This window comes from Lycorma delicatula, chromosome 11, assembly GCF_047948215.1.
Source record: "Lycorma delicatula isolate Av1 chromosome 11, ASM4794821v1, whole genome shotgun sequence".
NCBI classification, from domain to species: Eukaryota; Metazoa; Arthropoda; class Insecta; order Hemiptera; family Fulgoridae; genus Lycorma; species Lycorma delicatula.
The window spans coordinates 72,671,688-72,689,380 of record NC_134465.1 but is presented as its reverse complement, the minus strand read 5'-3'; the positions used below and the strand labels follow the sequence as shown (position 1 = coordinate 72,689,380).

The 17,693-nt window shown below is 30.0% G+C and overlaps 1 long non-coding RNA gene across 7 annotated transcripts in view; it reads left to right on the top strand.

The window, feature by feature from the left end:
- The window catches only part of LOC142332385 (uncharacterized), an 85,922-nt gene extending 68,792 nt beyond the window's left edge, over positions 1-17,130 (top strand). For all 7 annotated transcript variants that reach the window (XR_012758289.1, XR_012758285.1, XR_012758283.1 and 4 more), the window contains one exon: positions 13,866-17,130. This is a non-coding gene — a long non-coding RNA (uncharacterized LOC142332385). The remainder of the gene's footprint in view (positions 1-13,865) is intronic.
- Positions 17,131-17,693: the final 563 nt, after the last annotated feature.

Genomic DNA, 17,693 nt, shown 5'->3' with positions numbered 1-17,693 from the left:
CACAGTATCTCTACCCAAATTTCATTATTTTACACTATATATGTGTCAGCAAATAGCGAGTAAGTCTTGAATTGTGACTTACTCAGATAAATGATGGCAAGTTTCTTTCAAGTTTATAAATATTACTTATAAATCAATCTAACATAGCCTTAACTAAAACTAACTAAATTTACCTAATATTATATAAAAACATCTTAACACATATATTAATATATATTAAATAAAAAAATGCAATACAAATCAAATACTGTAGTCTTCAACTATCTACACAGATAATAATTGTTGCCAACAAGATGCTCATCTCGCTGCTACTCAACATCAGTGAAACTGAGAATTCATCATTCTACTGAAGCGATGGATAAAAGTTGTCTAAAAATATTTTGATTTAATTGAGATATACAAATGTTATTAATTTTTAATATAATTTAACACTTAGTGTACAACAAAATACTTCAAATTTAAAAAAAAATGTAATTCACACTTGTTCTAAAAATTTTAATAATAAATTAAAATTATAATTCAATTTATAATTCGTTTTTTAAAGGATTTATCTATTTGAACTAATAAAGTTTTTATTTTATTTCTATATTTTGAATTTCAGGACACTACATTTTCAAATCTAATAAATAACATTGTACATGTAATAATGTACACGTATTATATGATCTCTGCTATGGGACCAGAGTATCAGAAATACTTATGGTGGAAAAAACGCTTAACCACATTACAACTCGTACAGTATCTTTTTTTTATTTGTATTTCTTTTATTTTTCTAAAATAAGGAAACTAATTAATCATTTAAATAGTTATTATTATTATCTTTTAGCGTCAAATAATGGGCAGGCAGGAGTAGGTTTTGTGATGAACAAGAAGATAGGGAGGAGAGTGGAGTATTTCAAGACGCATAGCGATAGAATCATTGTAATAAGGATAAAATCAAAACCTAAACCGACAACGATTGTTAACGTCTATATGCCTACAAGCGCCCATGATGATGATGAGGTAGAGTGTGTATACGAAGAGATTGATGAAGCAATTAAACACGTAAAAGGAGGTGAAAATTTAATAATAGTTGGAGATTGGAATGCAAGCATTGGAGAAGGCAAGGAAGGAAATATAGTAGGTGAATAGGGCTGGGCAAAAGGAAAGAAAGAGGGGACAGACTTATAGAGTTTTGAACGAAGTATAATTTAGTAATTGCCAACACCCAATTTAAAAATCATAATAGAAGAATATACAATTGGAAAAAGTCAGGCGATACTGCAAGGTATCAGATAGATTATATCATGGTTAAGCAAAGATTTAGAAATCAACTCGTTGACTGCAAAACTTACCCTGGAGCAGACATTGATAGCGACCATAATTTGGTGATAATGAAATGTAGATTGGGGTTTAAAAACCTGAAGAAAAGGTGTCAGTTGAATCGGTGGAATTTAGAGAAGCTTGAGGAAGAGTAGGTAAAGAAGACTTTTGAGGAGGACATCGCAAGAGGTCTGAGTAAAAAAGATAGGGTAGAAAATGTAGAAGAAGAATGGGAGAATGTTAAAAAGGAAATTCTTAAATCAGCAGAAGCAAACATAGGGGGAATAAAGAGAACTGGTAGAAAACCTTGGGTTTCAGACGATATATTGCAGCTGATGGATGAACGTAGAAAATATAAGAATGATAGTGATGAAGAAAGTAAAAGGAACTATCAATTAAGAAATGCTATAAACAGGAAGTGCAAACTGGCGAAAGAAGAGTGGATTAAAGAAAAGTGTTCAGAAGTGGAAAGAGAAATGAACATTGGTAAAATAGACGGAGCATACATGAAAGTTAAGGAAAATTTTGGAGTACATAAATTAAAATCTAATAATGTGTTAAACAAAGATGGTACACCAATATATAATACGAAAGGTAAAGTCGATAGATGGGTGGAATATATTGAAGAGTTATACGGAGGAAATGAATTAGAAAATGGTGTCATAGAGGAAGAAGAAGAAGTTGAGGAGGATGAAATGGGAGAAACAATACTGAGATCTGAATTTAAGAGAGCATTAAAAGATTTAAATGGCAGAAAGGCCCCTGGAATAGACGGAATACCTGTAGAATTACTGCGCAGTGCATGTGAGGAAGCGATTGATAGATTATACAAACCGGTGTGTAATATTTATGAAAAAGGGGAATTTCCGTCAGACTTCAAAAAATGTTATAGTATTGATATCATAGAAAGCAGGGGCAGATAAATGTGAAGAATACAGAACAATTAGTTTAACTAGTCATGCATCAAAAATCTTAACTAGAATTATATACAGAAGAATTGAGAGGAGAGTGGAGGAAGTGTTAGGAGAAGACAAATTTGGTTTCAGGAAAAGTATAGGGACAAGGGAAGCAATTTTAGGCCTCAGATTAATAGTAGAAGGAAGATTAAAGAAAAACAAACCGACATATTTGGCGTTTATAGACCTAGAAAAGGCATTCGATAACGTAGACTGGAATAAAATGTTCAGCATTTTAAAAAAATTAGGGTTCAAATACAGAGATAGAAGAACAATTGCTAACATGTACAGGAACCAAACAGCAACAGTAACAATTGAAGAACATAAGAAAGAAGCCGTAATAAGAAAGGGAGTCTGACAAGGATGTTCCCTATCTCCGTTACTTTTTAATCTTTACATGGAACTAGCAGTTAATGATGTTAAAGAACAATTTAGATTCGGAGTAACAGTACAAGGTGAAAAGATAAAGATGCTACGATTTGCTGATGATATAGTAATTCTAGCCGAGAGTAAAAAGGATTTAGAAGAAACAATGAACGGCATAGATGAAGAACTATCGCATGAAAATAAACAAGAACAAAACAAAAGTAATGAAATGTAGTAGAAATAACAAAGATGGACCGCTGAATGTGAAAATAGGAGGAGAAAAGATTATGGAGGTAGAAGAATTTTGTTATTTGGGAAGTAAAATTACTAAAGATGGACGAAGCAGGAGCGATATAAAATGCCGAATAGCACAAGCTAAACGAGCCTTCAGTAAGAAATATAATTTGTTTACATCAAAAATTAATTTAAATGTCAGGAAAAGATTTTTGAAAGTGTATGTTTGGAGTGTCGCTTTATATGGAAGTGAAACTTGGACAATCGGAGTATCTGAAAAGAAAAGATTAGAAGCTTTTGAAATGCGGTGCTATAGGAGAATGTTAAAAATCAGACGGGTGGATAAAGTGACAAATGAAGAGGTATTGCGGCAAATAGGTGAAGAAAGAAGCATTTGGAAAAATATAGTTAAAAGAAGAGACAGACTTATAGGCCACATACTAAGGCATCCTGGAATAGTCGCTTTAATATTGGAAGGACAGGTAGAAGGGAAAAATTGTGTAGGCAGGCCACGTTTGGAGTATGTAAAACAAATTGTTAGGGATGTAGGATGTAGAGGGTATACTGAAATGAAACGACTAGCACTAGATAGGGAATCTTGGAGAGCGGCATCAAACCAGTCAAATGACTGAAGACAAAAAAAAAATTATTATCTTTAAATAGTTCATTATTACTCTATCACAGTTTATATAAAAAAAACAATTTCAGAAAGCTTCTAGAATTAAATTATAAAAATTTGTATTTTGTATATTAAAAAAAAAAAAAATAAAGTGATTTACTTTATAAGATTCTTTTGCCAATCTTCATTTCATAAAATATTTTAAAACATTCTTGGAACCCATTCTCGGTAACCTCCTTTACCACAACAACATCGTTTTATTGCTTTCCTTTAAGTATTTATTTAAACTCAGAAATCAGTAATAAAATAAAATTTAATGGTATAATATAAAGTATTATTTTTACTTTTTAGTGCGACATTTTTACTTTCCTGGTTATAAATAATAAATAAATCTTTTATTCAGATTTGAATATAGTAGTAAAATATATGGATGATGGCACTATAAGATAAATTTTAAATATAAAAAATATAGTTGTGCTGAAAGTTCATATTAATTATTTAAATATAAACACATGAAATAATGTACGGTAAACGCATTTTAATATAAAAAATTAGTAAAAAACAACTCATAACTCAGAAGCTGCGATTGAAAATTATTTTGAGCACATATTTATGTACATGTTGAATGGGATGCAGATAAATCTTTACTTTTTTTTTTAATTACTATCGTTTAGAAATTCATCAATAATGTAATATTATTCCAAGAAAATCTTTTTAATTATATTTTCTTTAATTAATCGGTATGGAAATTTTTTAAACGGTTCAGTAATTTATTAATATGTGATACACCCCTTTTTCATAAGTTGAAGTATTGTGTTTAGTTACACAAAAATAGTTCCGTTGTCTGGTTGGGTGAAGTGGATATTGTTATGTTTTAAGAATATATCCTGATCCCAAAACAGGAAGACACCCACCCACCTTGTCACAATCCCGGTCACCACACCATTCCTAGTCTTGATGGAGGTCCTAGGCTTTACTGGAGGTCATATTTTAAACCCTCTAAACCTATAACACAAAACAGTCATGGCCTCTTGTCAGGATGCCGATGATGCAGATGCTTGGTAGACATTTCCATCAGTGTATTTAGACAATCTACCATCGCATTCATATGGCCTCTTCCAACCAAAATCACTTTTTTCTTATTTTTTTTTTTATTATTAAAGAGGTGGAGGAATCCCATTTACGGTCACTGAAGCAGTGTCGAACTTGCTGACAGGTTCCACAAGGTGATATTAGCAGCGTATTGCATTTCTGCGTTCTACTGACTAAACCTCCACCTCTGGCTGCCCCCTTCCTAGTACAGCTTGTGTGCATTTCATCAGGAAGGGAGTAAAATGCCCATACACGCTATCAAACACCACTCAGAAAATCACACACACAAACAAGATGGCATAAGGCAAAAGCACACCACACACACAACTTAACAGCAACCACAAGCTACACACGCCGTTAACAATCCTTTCAACAACAACCGCATTTGTCAAAACTTACTCGGCATACAACAGCAACACAATCACATCATAGGCACATCCCTCAACAACACACACAGTCAAACAGTCACTGACATACAACATACTTACCACATACCACAGGCCACCATCGGATGCATAAGAGGAGCGCTCCTGACCTCATTACACTCAGGCGACCCCCCACACATACGGGGGACTCTGTAGGCGTGAAGCTGAGAGCCTGTTCTCCCAAATGCTCTCTGGCAACCCCTTCTTTGCGTGCCCCTGCAAGATTCCTCCCAGGTGTAGAGCTCCTGCATTACCTTCCTGGCTAATATTGTTATGACTATCCGATTACTTGCACCCTCAAGCATAATCTGTTGCACTTCCTCAGGTGAAAACATATCCCTTTTGCATGCAAAACTTCACTCCTATGATCCTCAAATCTGGGACAGCTAAAAAAGACGTGGTATGCTGTCTCATCCATACTCTCACAAACCGGACAACATGGGAAGTAGTCATCCAAACCTATAAAGATATTTTCTAAATCCCCCATGGCCTGCCAGAAACTGCATAAGATAGTAATCCAGTGAGCCGTGGATATGCTTACACCAACCCTCCAGGTCCCTTCCAACCACAACCACCTACCATAACTTACAATCAAATTAACCGATTCATGGAGACCTCATCCCTGTGTCTTCCTCTAACACCAATGGTTTCACACAAAAACTCTTCCGTATCTAACTTCAGTTGGACTATGCACTCAGATCATTACTTGACTGAGTCTTTAAACACCAAAAATACTACCCTCATACAATGATGCTGATCGCAAAAATGACAATTTTGTCCTGCAATTCAAAGTTCTCTTGATTTACTTAAAAATCAAGAAACAGATTCACAAATTTAATAAGCCTCTAATGAAAACATACTCTATTTTTCTCTACTCTGGTCCGCTTTTGTGAGTGAGGTGCCCAACACTTTGTATATGAGTTACTGTTAGTGAAAAATTTCGCTCAAATTTCAGCTATCTGGGTGAAATGAGGTTGTACTGAAATTTTTAGGACTTAAATAAGAAGCATTGAGAAAATAGTCACAAACCGTAAGAAAACAGTGATTTATTAAGGTTTTTGACCTGAAAAACCCAATAAAATAGGTCACAGAATCATATCTTCAGCAGTTTTTGAAAAGTCTTGGGTTAAAACCAATAAATTGATGGGAAAACCCCTGTTTTTTTATGTTTGACATACAATAACTTTTTTAAATAAGCAAAAACCACATAAAACTTTATAAAATCTTAGAGAATTTAACTTTGAACAAAATGATGTAAGATAAGTTGAATAAAACTAAGAAAAGTTAGAAAAATTCGGATTCAATTTAGAAACAGTACACCAGACCAAGGTACGTTATACATACCAGTTTATAATAAATGTTCAAAAATGAACCCATCATTTTCAACACATTTGTTGGCACACTTCTGTACTGCTTTCCTTCCCCTTTATTAGTTCATCAGAACTGTCCTTGAGTTGCTCAGCAGCATCCAAAATGTGGACAATTAATTCCTTATGAGAATGTATTTTTGTTTTGCATACAATATTTTTCATTCATCCCTTGATGGAAAAATCTAAAGGAGTTAGATCAGGTGATCTTGGTGGCCAGGAAAGTGAACTTCCACCACCAATCCATTTCTGGAAAATGATGATTTAAGAGAGTGGAATCGGGACAAGAGGAATGGGGAGTCGTGCCATCGTACTGGAAGTATACTTTGCGTTTGGTGCTAGAGGAACATCTTCAGGCAACTGCACCAAACTTTCTTTCTTAAAGAAAGTGCAAGTAGACCTCAGCATTTAAGCGGCTAGGCAATATGAATGGTCCAAACAGCTGATTGTGAAGAAGGCCGCACTGTACATTGACGCTAAGTCTGTGGTGAACAATGATTGCCTTCCACTGTTTTATGAGAGTTTACTTCTGCCCAAGTATGCCCATTGTATAAGTTTTTGACACCATCTCGAGTGAAATTAGCCTTGTCTGTAAACAAAACATACTTGTAGAGTTGTTGATTTGTATTCCACCAGTTTTAGAACTCCAAGCAAAGCAGACTGTCTCCTGGGTGTATATGTTGAACTGGATGTTAATGATGAGGATAAAACATGTTTTGTTTTAGTGTCCTACAAACAATCGAATGTGAAATGCTGATCAACTTAGAAAGATGTCGTGCTGGACTGCGTTGAACTGCATCAATAATAATTTCATCAATAACGGTCGTGTTCAAAGGTCAAGTCTTTCATAACTGGTACAAATACTAGGTAGTGAACCTTTCTCCAGAAGATAGCAAAACGTCATGCCGATTTGGTTTTTTGGAATCTGGAATCCTGCGATTCGGAAAACTTATTTCATATTCTACTGCAGCAGCTGTAGCATTACCATTACAGACAGCCAAAATGAATACCACATCGTGTATTTCTCTGTTGTAAATAAGTACAGCTTATTATCATTCTGGGACCTATTTTATTAGATTTTTCAAGTTAAAAGCCATAAGAAATCACTAATTTTGTCCCTTAATTAACTTCCTAAAAATTTCAATACGATTTCATTTCATCTGGGTAGCTGAAATCCGAGTGAAATTTTGCACAAGCCGTAACTTGCAAACAATCCTTTTTAGGACATATGTTTGTATGAATTTTTTCCATTATTTTCACATACAGAATAGGTTATAAAAGTCCCGGGAGAGCTTAATGATACATCCTGTTTATTTATAGTGTTTACAAGTTTTATAAATATAAAGTTTTTGGTGCTTAAAAGAGTTTTTGAAAGGAATTCAGGACTAGGTAAAGTTCGTTCGAAGGTTATTTAGAGGTTAAAGATACCACTTTATGGAAAAATGTTTCGGGCAAGACTTATGTATGTCTCTAGAATCCAAATTCGAGGTGCAAATATGTGTGTCCCATTTAAAAAAAATTAACGTCTAATCTAGTTAGCGTGGTCAAAACCAGAATTTTTTTGCATCTTCCAGAAAAATCACTTCCTTCAATTTTAGAAAAGGAGGACGGGAGGTCTAGTACACCTGTTTTAAGTATATATATATCATTTATATGAAGTAATGTTTTTTATACATGTCCCATGTATTTTGAAAATATACACTCAGTCTGTCCAATGTAATATTAACTACAGGTACTGCAATTTAATTTTATACTCGTGGGTTTATGGGTTGTTTGATCAGCACCGTTATTGATTTGTCTTATAATGTAGATTTTTTTGTTTGTGGGTAGTTTTGAAAGCTACATCAAGTCTGCTGTTCTTAAAAATTTAGAAATTATCTTTATGAAGTTTTATCGGTATACAGAAAGGTTGTAAATTACCTCCATATTTTATATTTAGTGACAAATGTTTATATGTGATGCTTACAATATAAGAGATCACCTATTTTATTAATACATAACATCAGCACCCCATGACTGTAATTTTTGAGAAAGACAAAGCATTTCAGCATGAACTCTACAGTGGAATATTGATCAGAATGCGTCAAATTCATATCAACACTCTACTAAGAATTAAAAATTTAATAAAACTTCTACATCCACTTCCTTAAGAAAATTTTGCAGGGTATGACTTCAGGTTCAAGTAAACCCTATGAATATACCCCACACCTTATACAACCTCACAACCTGGATGTAGAGGGTTGGCATCTGGGTCGTTTTATGATCTGTTCTACAGATCATATTGGCTTTACATGGCAGTTGGTAATATTCTTAGGATCAAATACAGCAAGATTTGATGAGTGGTCCAGCTACCATTGGTGAACTCATATCATTAAATACACTTCGTAGTGGAAGGCTAACTGCGTTAGCTGAAGTGATATAAAGCATGGTTGAGCATATTCTCCGATAAACAGGTACTGTTCTATTTCTACCCAAGTAAGTTCTAAGAAACAGAACAAAACTGTTTCATTATAATATATTATTAAATATAAAAACTATTAGTTATTTAAAATAGTTACTTTATAACCAATCTATATGTAGCATTAAATATTTCATGTTAAATGTGTTTTTTTTTATATAGCATTTTATCTATAAGTGTGAGTAAGTAGCCATTAACATCGACTAAATATTTTATAACACAGAGTTCTTTAATGTAGTTGTCAACTAAAATAAATAAATAATTCTTTTATTGTAATCATTACATAATAACATATTACATAGATCACATACAGGATGGATATATATGATACTCTATGAACTCGTCAATGCAAATCAGCTGATTTCAAAGTTGAGAGTTCTAAGAGTCAAATCCTAGTAAAGGGAATTACTTTACATGGATTTCAATACAAGATCATGAATACTGATGTTCTTTGATGATTGGGTTTCAATTAACCACACATCTCAGGAATATTCAACTTGAGACTGTACAAGACTACACTTCATTCACATTCATACATATTATCCTCTGAAGTAATACCTTATGGTGGTTCGGGAGGCTAAACAGAAAAATGAAAGAGATATGATATTCCACAGATAAAAAAAAAATTGTGTCAACATTTACCTGTGGATATATTAAGAGAAATCACAGTAAAACTTAATTAATTAGACCAGTATCACATTGTAACACAATTAATTATTTATACACACAAAATAATATTCAGGTAAACACATGGAATACACTAAATATAAAAAAAATATAAAAATCAGAAGGTGTTAATGAAAGTTATTTAAGCTCATATTTACGAAACAAGTTGAATGGGATATGGAAAGTTTGGGGTTTTATTTTTAATTAGTACTATTTAAAAATGGACAAAGGTAACATTATTTCTGTAAAAAATGTTTAATTGTATTTTAATAAATTAGTGAGAAAATTATTAAATGGTTTGGTAATTTTTTAAACTGTAATAAATTCCTTTCTAATTTGTTTTTAATTAAGCCAAAGTATTGTGTTGAGTTGTATGAAAACAGTACTGTTTTCAGCAGTTTGATAGCAGTGGATATCGTTAATTTTAATAAGTGTAAGATATAATAAGTGATATAATAATAATTTTAATAAGCGATTAATTTAATTAGTGATTATTCTCTTCGGCAAAGATTATATATTCATAAATATAAACAAAAGGATACATAAGCATTCTTGTTTTTATAAATATCAATCTACATATTCATACTTATGGGTACTGATCAGCCCATTTTTGAATTTAGAAAAACTTGTGATTTTTTAAGGGAACTCCAAAATATATTATATTTTAAATGGAATATACATAAACTTAATAAATATTTGATAATGGTTTAAGTTTAGCACAATACTTTGGGTTGCGAGAAAAGGAATTATTACGATTTTTAATAGATCATTGAATTATTTAATAATCTTCTTACCTTGTCATTTTCTTTTATACAGATATCATTCTGTCATTTTTCAGAATGATAAATAATATAAATTAAAAATATATAAATAATTAATATATAAATTAAATAATATAATTAAAATATCAAAAAAATCCTGAACTTTCTGTATTCCATTCAACATGTTCATAAATATAAACTTTTATTTTCAGTAATTATATTATTAACACGTTTTGAATTGTGAATTATTTTGTTGTTATTTTTAATGTATATTTCATTTATTTACTTTACTATTATTTCATGTGTTTACAAATAATTAATTGTTACTTTGTTATGATGCTCTGATCAAGGTTTAACTACGGTTTCTCTTGATTGAGCCAGGTAAACAGCGGGAGAGATTTTTTTGCATTTTAAGCGAAGGTTGTGTACATTAAGTGATAACATGTATAAAAATAAGTGTCAATTTTGGTGGGATTATTTACTCATCACAAACGAGCTTTGTCAGAATGTGGTAAAAAATTATGATTTCTCTTTTTGCTCATATTTTATATAACTCTTAGATTACATTATAGCATGCATTAACTTCAGAAAGAGATAATGGAAGCAACATTTTTGTTGTTCTGTCTAATGTATTATATTTAGTATAATTATTATTGTAAAAATTTTATCCTATTGGATTGCTACTGTGTTTGTTGTTGTATTGTTTTATTAGTTTTCTTTATAATTTTGTGTACTTTGATTGTAATTTTGAAAGCGACGCACGTAAACCTTTTTTCCTCAAAATATGAAATTTTGTATGACTGTCTGTTTATGTTTCTTAGCAAAATGTCGATGTCTGTTATGCATTTCCTATTACTATGTGTATCTTTTTCTTATTTTATGCAGCATGTTGTCTGTAAATGAGAATGTGGTCATCAATATTGTCATATATTTTACTGTATTGAATCTTCAGGTTAGTCTATCAGCTGTTAAAGATGCGTGTACTTTGTGTAAGAAAGCTAGCAGCATGTTTGTTGTTTGTACTGTGTAGGATGACTAGATATGTTAAGGTAAACGTGTCAAAATAAATGTATACTCATACACATTTAAAGAGAAATATTAGAATATATTTAATTTATACCCGTTTAATGTGTATTAATTGAACTGATTGCAATAAATACTAAATTGAACAGACTTCACAGTTATTCATACATAGATATAAGTTACATAAAGACACAACATACAAAATAATAAAATTTTGCAAATCGCCTCATAAAAAAACACTTATCATGTCACAGGGGAAAAAGTTAGATATTATTCATCTACGTGCTAAAATGGTTTCCTAACCTTTTGGAGAATGGTCATCGTTAACAACAGGGCTTTCAGAAACTCCTTTGATGAAAGTGCTGATAATTGGTACTAAAGGTTCCCTTAATCCAATTGAAAAAGTTAAGATAAATTATCAAGAGTACAGAATTCAATAATGCCTCACCTTAAGTATGTTGTTATTATATAAAAGCGCTTTCGAAGGTTTCCCTCATCATCAGTTAATAAAACATATTCTTTTTATAAATCACACATTAAAATTTAAAACTTATAGTTGTAAATATATAAAAACACATAGTCATAATAATTAAAAAGATTAAAAATTTTTTTAATCTTGCACATTGCAGCAAGATATCAACAAACATAATGAATAAAGTCAATTCATATTGACAAATCATTTCGTCAGTAGCACTTTTCAGCAAAAAAGCGGATGATAAATTATTTTATCAAGGTAGTTATTGACAAATTATATTGTCAAAAACCAGTAAGGGGGTTAATTAACTATATTAATATCAGAAAATTTACATGATTTATGTTTGGTTAAATTGTAGTTCTAATCTCGCTTGTTAGATCAAATTTTTTTTATATACATGTTATTTCACTTGTTCAGTTTCTTTTTCTTCCATATCTCCTTCATCGTTTTCCAGTATTTTACTTTTTTCTTCTGTCCGGGTAAAAAATATTTCTTGCGTGGTTTTTGTTTTCCTGGAAACAGATATTTTGCAATTCTTTCTCACGTAAATGTTCTTTGTAGTCTTCCTGAATTATTTTCATTTCTTCTGTCTCTCTCAGTTTCTCTAGTCAGTTGTTATTATTTTTTAGGTTTTTAAAGTGTGCAAATAGTCTGTTAGGGTTCATTCTTTGTAGGGCTGTCAGATCATTCTCTGGTGTTTATAAGTATGAATCGTGTAGACCTATATTTAGAAAATTAATATCTTATTCGATTCTTGTGTTTCTATTTATGAATATGCAATCTTTGCTGAAAAAAAAAAAAATTGTTAACTGAAGCAGACAACAGTTCTGTCTTCGTATAACTAAACACAGTACGTCAACTTACAAGTAAGGGACTTATTGCGATTCTGAATTACTGAATCATTTTAAACAAATCTTCCCACCAATTTATTTATAATACAATTAAATAATTTTCTTTTACAGAAACAACGTTCCTCTGTCGATAAATTTTCAAATAATACTAATTACAAAAAAGAAGCACAATTGAACTGCATTCTGAACAAAATATACATAAATGTATGCTCAAAATTAATTTTCATTACCGCCTTCGGAATTATGAATTGTCTTTTTATGATTTTTTTATGTTTATATATTTACATTAACATTATTTCATTTATTTTATATGAACAATTAATATAGACTTTAATCACTTCAATCTTTTTATCTTTTTTTATTTGTTGATGCATCAATGCTAAAGTCATGCTGAGAATCACCTGACACAAAATGTTTTCAATGACTTCAGTCTCTTATTGTGAATTTTCACACTCAGTTATCGATAGTGGAGAAGTTTGATTTATAAACTTCAATCCTTTAAATAACCTAAAGGAAAAAATTGCAGCTAGACAAATTTGGGGAACAAGGAGGCCACTGTCCTCTGCTCACAGTAAAAGCTGCTAAAGTCCAAAATTATTGCAATTATTTGGAAGAACAATGTACAGTCAGCAGCAAGTACTTTTGTGATAATCTAAAATATAAAGTGAAATAGAAGTAAACATCCTGGTTTTCTTTCAAAATGCCTTATTATTTTGCATGAAATGCTTGTTCCCATACAGCTCAAAACTATTCAAAAGTCAGGGTGGGATGTGTTACCACATCGGCCTTACATTCTAAACTTGCACCGATAAACTTTTGTTTGGTTGGTCCTTTCAAAGAGTTTTTATATGACACCGAGTTTATGACAATACGCCGGTCAAGATTGCAGTACAGAAATGTCTTAGACAATGAGGTGAAGAATTTTTTACTACTATTTTTTAACAAAGCTGATAAAAAATATGCGACAAATACTTAAGTGTCGCTGGGGGATTATGTTGAAAAGTATTATTAGTTCCATTGTTATTGAATAAATAATTATCTTTCTACAGTCATTCATTTCTTTAATCATTGAACCCTTGTTTATTAATTTATGGTTTTATGAGAAAAAGAAAACAGTCTTTCTTCTGCAATGACAATTTTGTTACATTGAAATTTAAGTGGTGTAATTATAGAAGTTTAATAGTTTAATTTTGGAATAACCGTTTGTTGCATTGAACAATGATTGTTATTGTTTACATTTTTCTTTTATCAATTTTTTTTTTTTTTACAGATGTAAGTAATACCTGTGGTCTACCTGGTTCCAGCAGCATCATCGTACCAACCGCTGTATTCATCTTCATTGCCGTTGTTTATCGCTGTTATCATTATTAACATCTTCTTTGTCATCATCGTCGTTATAAACACCATAATCCAGTTTATAACGTAATCAGAAATATATCGATATGAAAGTGAAGATTGTTGTTTTCGGCACAGGAGGCCAATTAATAATATATTGACAAAGTGTTTTGTTTAGTAAGGTGTGTATACATATGTATGTAAAGTATATATATATTAGAAAAAAATAATGAAATAATAGATGTACAATTTCTCTTAATTAATTATTAATTATTGACTATTTATAGAATGACAACTACTAGAAGAAAAAATTGTAGTAAATAGGAAAAAAAAAATAACACATGGAAAAACAAATTATGTACTTTAAAAAAAGAAAAAAAATAAAAAAATGTTGTTCAGGCTAAGCCAGTTTAAATTAATAATAGGTAAACCTGCATTATAAACTTGTTTATTTGAATTTGATGGTGACAGGTCAAATTCGATTACTGTTGATTATGTAATTCTGTTCAGTAGAAAAAAATCGGATTGATTTATAAAATTTTTAAATTTACATCTGCATAATGTAAAATTATTGATTTTTTTTACACTCTAAGTTGTATTATAAAATTATGTTTAAAATTAGATGCATAAGATTAAATTTAGTATAGAATTTGCAAGATGGTTAAAAAAAAATAGTGGATAAAATCCACGTAACATAATATTTTGTTTAATTAAGTTCTTAATATTAATTGTAGTAGTGTGTGAAAATTCTGGATTAAATAAATACAATCCAACCCAAGTTATATTTATTTTTTTTTTTTAATATGTGTGTATGCATATGTAGAAATCTACGATGTGGGAAATTTTAAGATGTGGATAATAGATGATAAGAACAGTATTTATGAAATTCTCTGTTATAGAATGTAAAAAAATAAGTGTTATTTATGATTTAAATGTATTAGTTTATAAAATTGTAATATTATTATATAAAAAAAAATTACTGCCATATAATATCTGAGAACGTTTCCATTCGGGCTATCGCATTTGAATATTTTAATTATAATTGGATAATTGTTCGGTTCATCTTTGAAGAACATTTAAATAATTTTGTTGTAACGTTTTAAAATCGCAGTAACTAGTAATAAAATACAGCCCTCGATGAGCATAATCTTCTAAAACTTTAAATACAGGTTCAATATTCTGCCTGATGTATGTAGATGAGCCTGATGACAATGTGTCAGTAAATGCTGTTGATTCTGCCGAAATGAGCCTTTGACTGCTTTTGATAAGTCTTGTTGTTCAAATTTTTATCGGACATGGAAAGGAAGTTGTTTTTTAGATTTTACAGTAAATCGAATGATTTCTAATAAGAAACTATTTTCTTGTTGTAAAATCATAATGTAATTGAAATAAAATTTTTAAAATAAAATATGGTAAATGCTAAATTAATAATTATTTCCATAAAATATGGTTTCTGTTTATCATCAAAATTTTAATGACAGCTCATTAAATTTACTTTTTCTTTTAAAGAACAAAAATTGTTTTACTCCTTAGTCTTCTATCTTATATATCTATTAATATTTAAGAATTAACATGATTCACTCGGGGGAGAAAGCAGGGTAAATAAACTACTATATTCTGTGAGGTTATAATTTTGAAATATATTTTGTAATGCATTGTTATGCGATGCAGTAATGCAGCATAAGGGTTGGAAGTAAATCTTGAACTGTTACTCGTGTTTGGTTTACATGGCCCACCTTTATTCAAATGTGTCATCGGTAGTCAATCTGTTAAATAATCTAAAAATGAGATTCTGGTAGTAGAAAGATAAAATATTCCAAATGAATAAAATAAATCTGAATTTAATCGGTGATATATGTTTTTTTTTATAGTTTCAAGTAGTTTATTTGTTTATTATTTTCTTTTAATTGTTTCACACTGTAAATTTATTTAATCGTATTAAAAACATAGGAGAGTTTTATAAAATGAACAAATATTGACGTTAAAATCAGGGATAAATTGTATATTTATAAAGGTTAATATTATTTACCTATCTCCATCTATTTTTTCATTTTTAGATTTATTATAATCGCATTAGAAAAATGTGCGTCTAAGTTGTGTTAAAAAATCAAGACTGAAATTGATCTCAAAGGATCTAAAGATGTCTCGGTTGAGACGATGTTTTATTACTCTATTTTATATTAATATTGATAATAATAAAATTATCCTATATATATATATATATATATATATATATGCATAATAAAAGACCATGTATGTATAATATTATTGGCCAATTTTTTTTTTTTAACATAAACAACCAACGTATAGACTATTCCAAACAGTATCGGATGTAATATTTCATTACATAACAAATATGAAGCTGCATCATAATTCAGTAATATTTTATAACTTCATCACTAACACAGTCATGTCTTACCTTTACTTTTATTCCTAAAATGAACTCCAATTCTGTCGGTTACCTTACCTAGCTGCTTTTATTTGTTTTCACTCAGAATATTATGTTTAAATATATTATTTTGTCTTATACAAAGGAACTAGAGGAAGGAACCGATAAGATTATCAGTCATTTTAGTTGTGGGAAAAAGAAGTAATACATGTTGTAGTTGGAATAAGTGACTTGTTCTTAAGAACAATAATAAGTTGCTAATATTATATGAATGTTTACACTTAAAATTGTCTGTGAAATGATTTTTGCATCGTTTTTGTATGCAATTTAATTTAAATAAGTGGTTTATAACTAAAAATAATAAATAAAGATTATAATAATTTTGGGTGCATTATAAAAATTTGATTGTTTTTTAACGGAGACAACAGTTTAATTACTGAATATATTTTTAAATTTATTTTCCCGATATGGTGTCGTTAGTGTAATTGCATTTCTCAGTTATATAGGCAGAAGTGTCGCTGGGTAGTAACAGAAGACTCACCATTCTTGAAAAAATTAATACAATGAACACGACTGCACTTCCATTGTTATCAAAATAGCACTGTGTAGGAAGTTGGCCCTACCTATTTTCCCTTCCATTTACTGCCTGTGCTGTCAGCTAATTAAAACCGTCAAGTTTTTATGTTGCACCTTTTATCATATATTTGCATGGTAAAAAAAACCATTGTATATTTATTGAGTTTAAATATTTTTTTAATATGTAATAATGTTGAAAATTCAGTATTTATACAAATATAGTCATTGTTCTTAATTTTTTTTTTTTTATTAATTTTATTCCTAGTTCAGAAAAAACCAATTAGTTTTTACTTTAATTTCTTTTTTTGTGCATATTTTCTCCTTTTTTAAATCTATATCTAACTCTGTGATTATGTCTATAAATTTTATTAATAAAAATACAAGTATTTTAACACTGACTTCTAACCAAGCTAGGTAATTCCGTTTTATTTTTTTACAATTATCTCCAACAGGACAAAAACTAATTTTTAAAGATTTTTTACAGTAAATACCACATAACAATATCCTTATTGTACAATATACATGAATAAATTATGTTAAATGAATTCAAAGAGATTTTCTGATTTCTTTGTTTGTTTTAAAATAATTTCATAATGTAAACTGTAATTGTAAAAATATTAGTTAGAAAATGTAATATCAAAGTTTTTTAGAATTTCATTTTTGTTTAAAAAAAAATCATTTCAAATTTGTTTAGAAAACCAGAAACAATAATACAGAGGGAGTCCAAAAAAATGTATTCACTGTTTATAATTAAATAGTATCTAAACAAAAAGACTTACACTCACTAATGTAATGTGT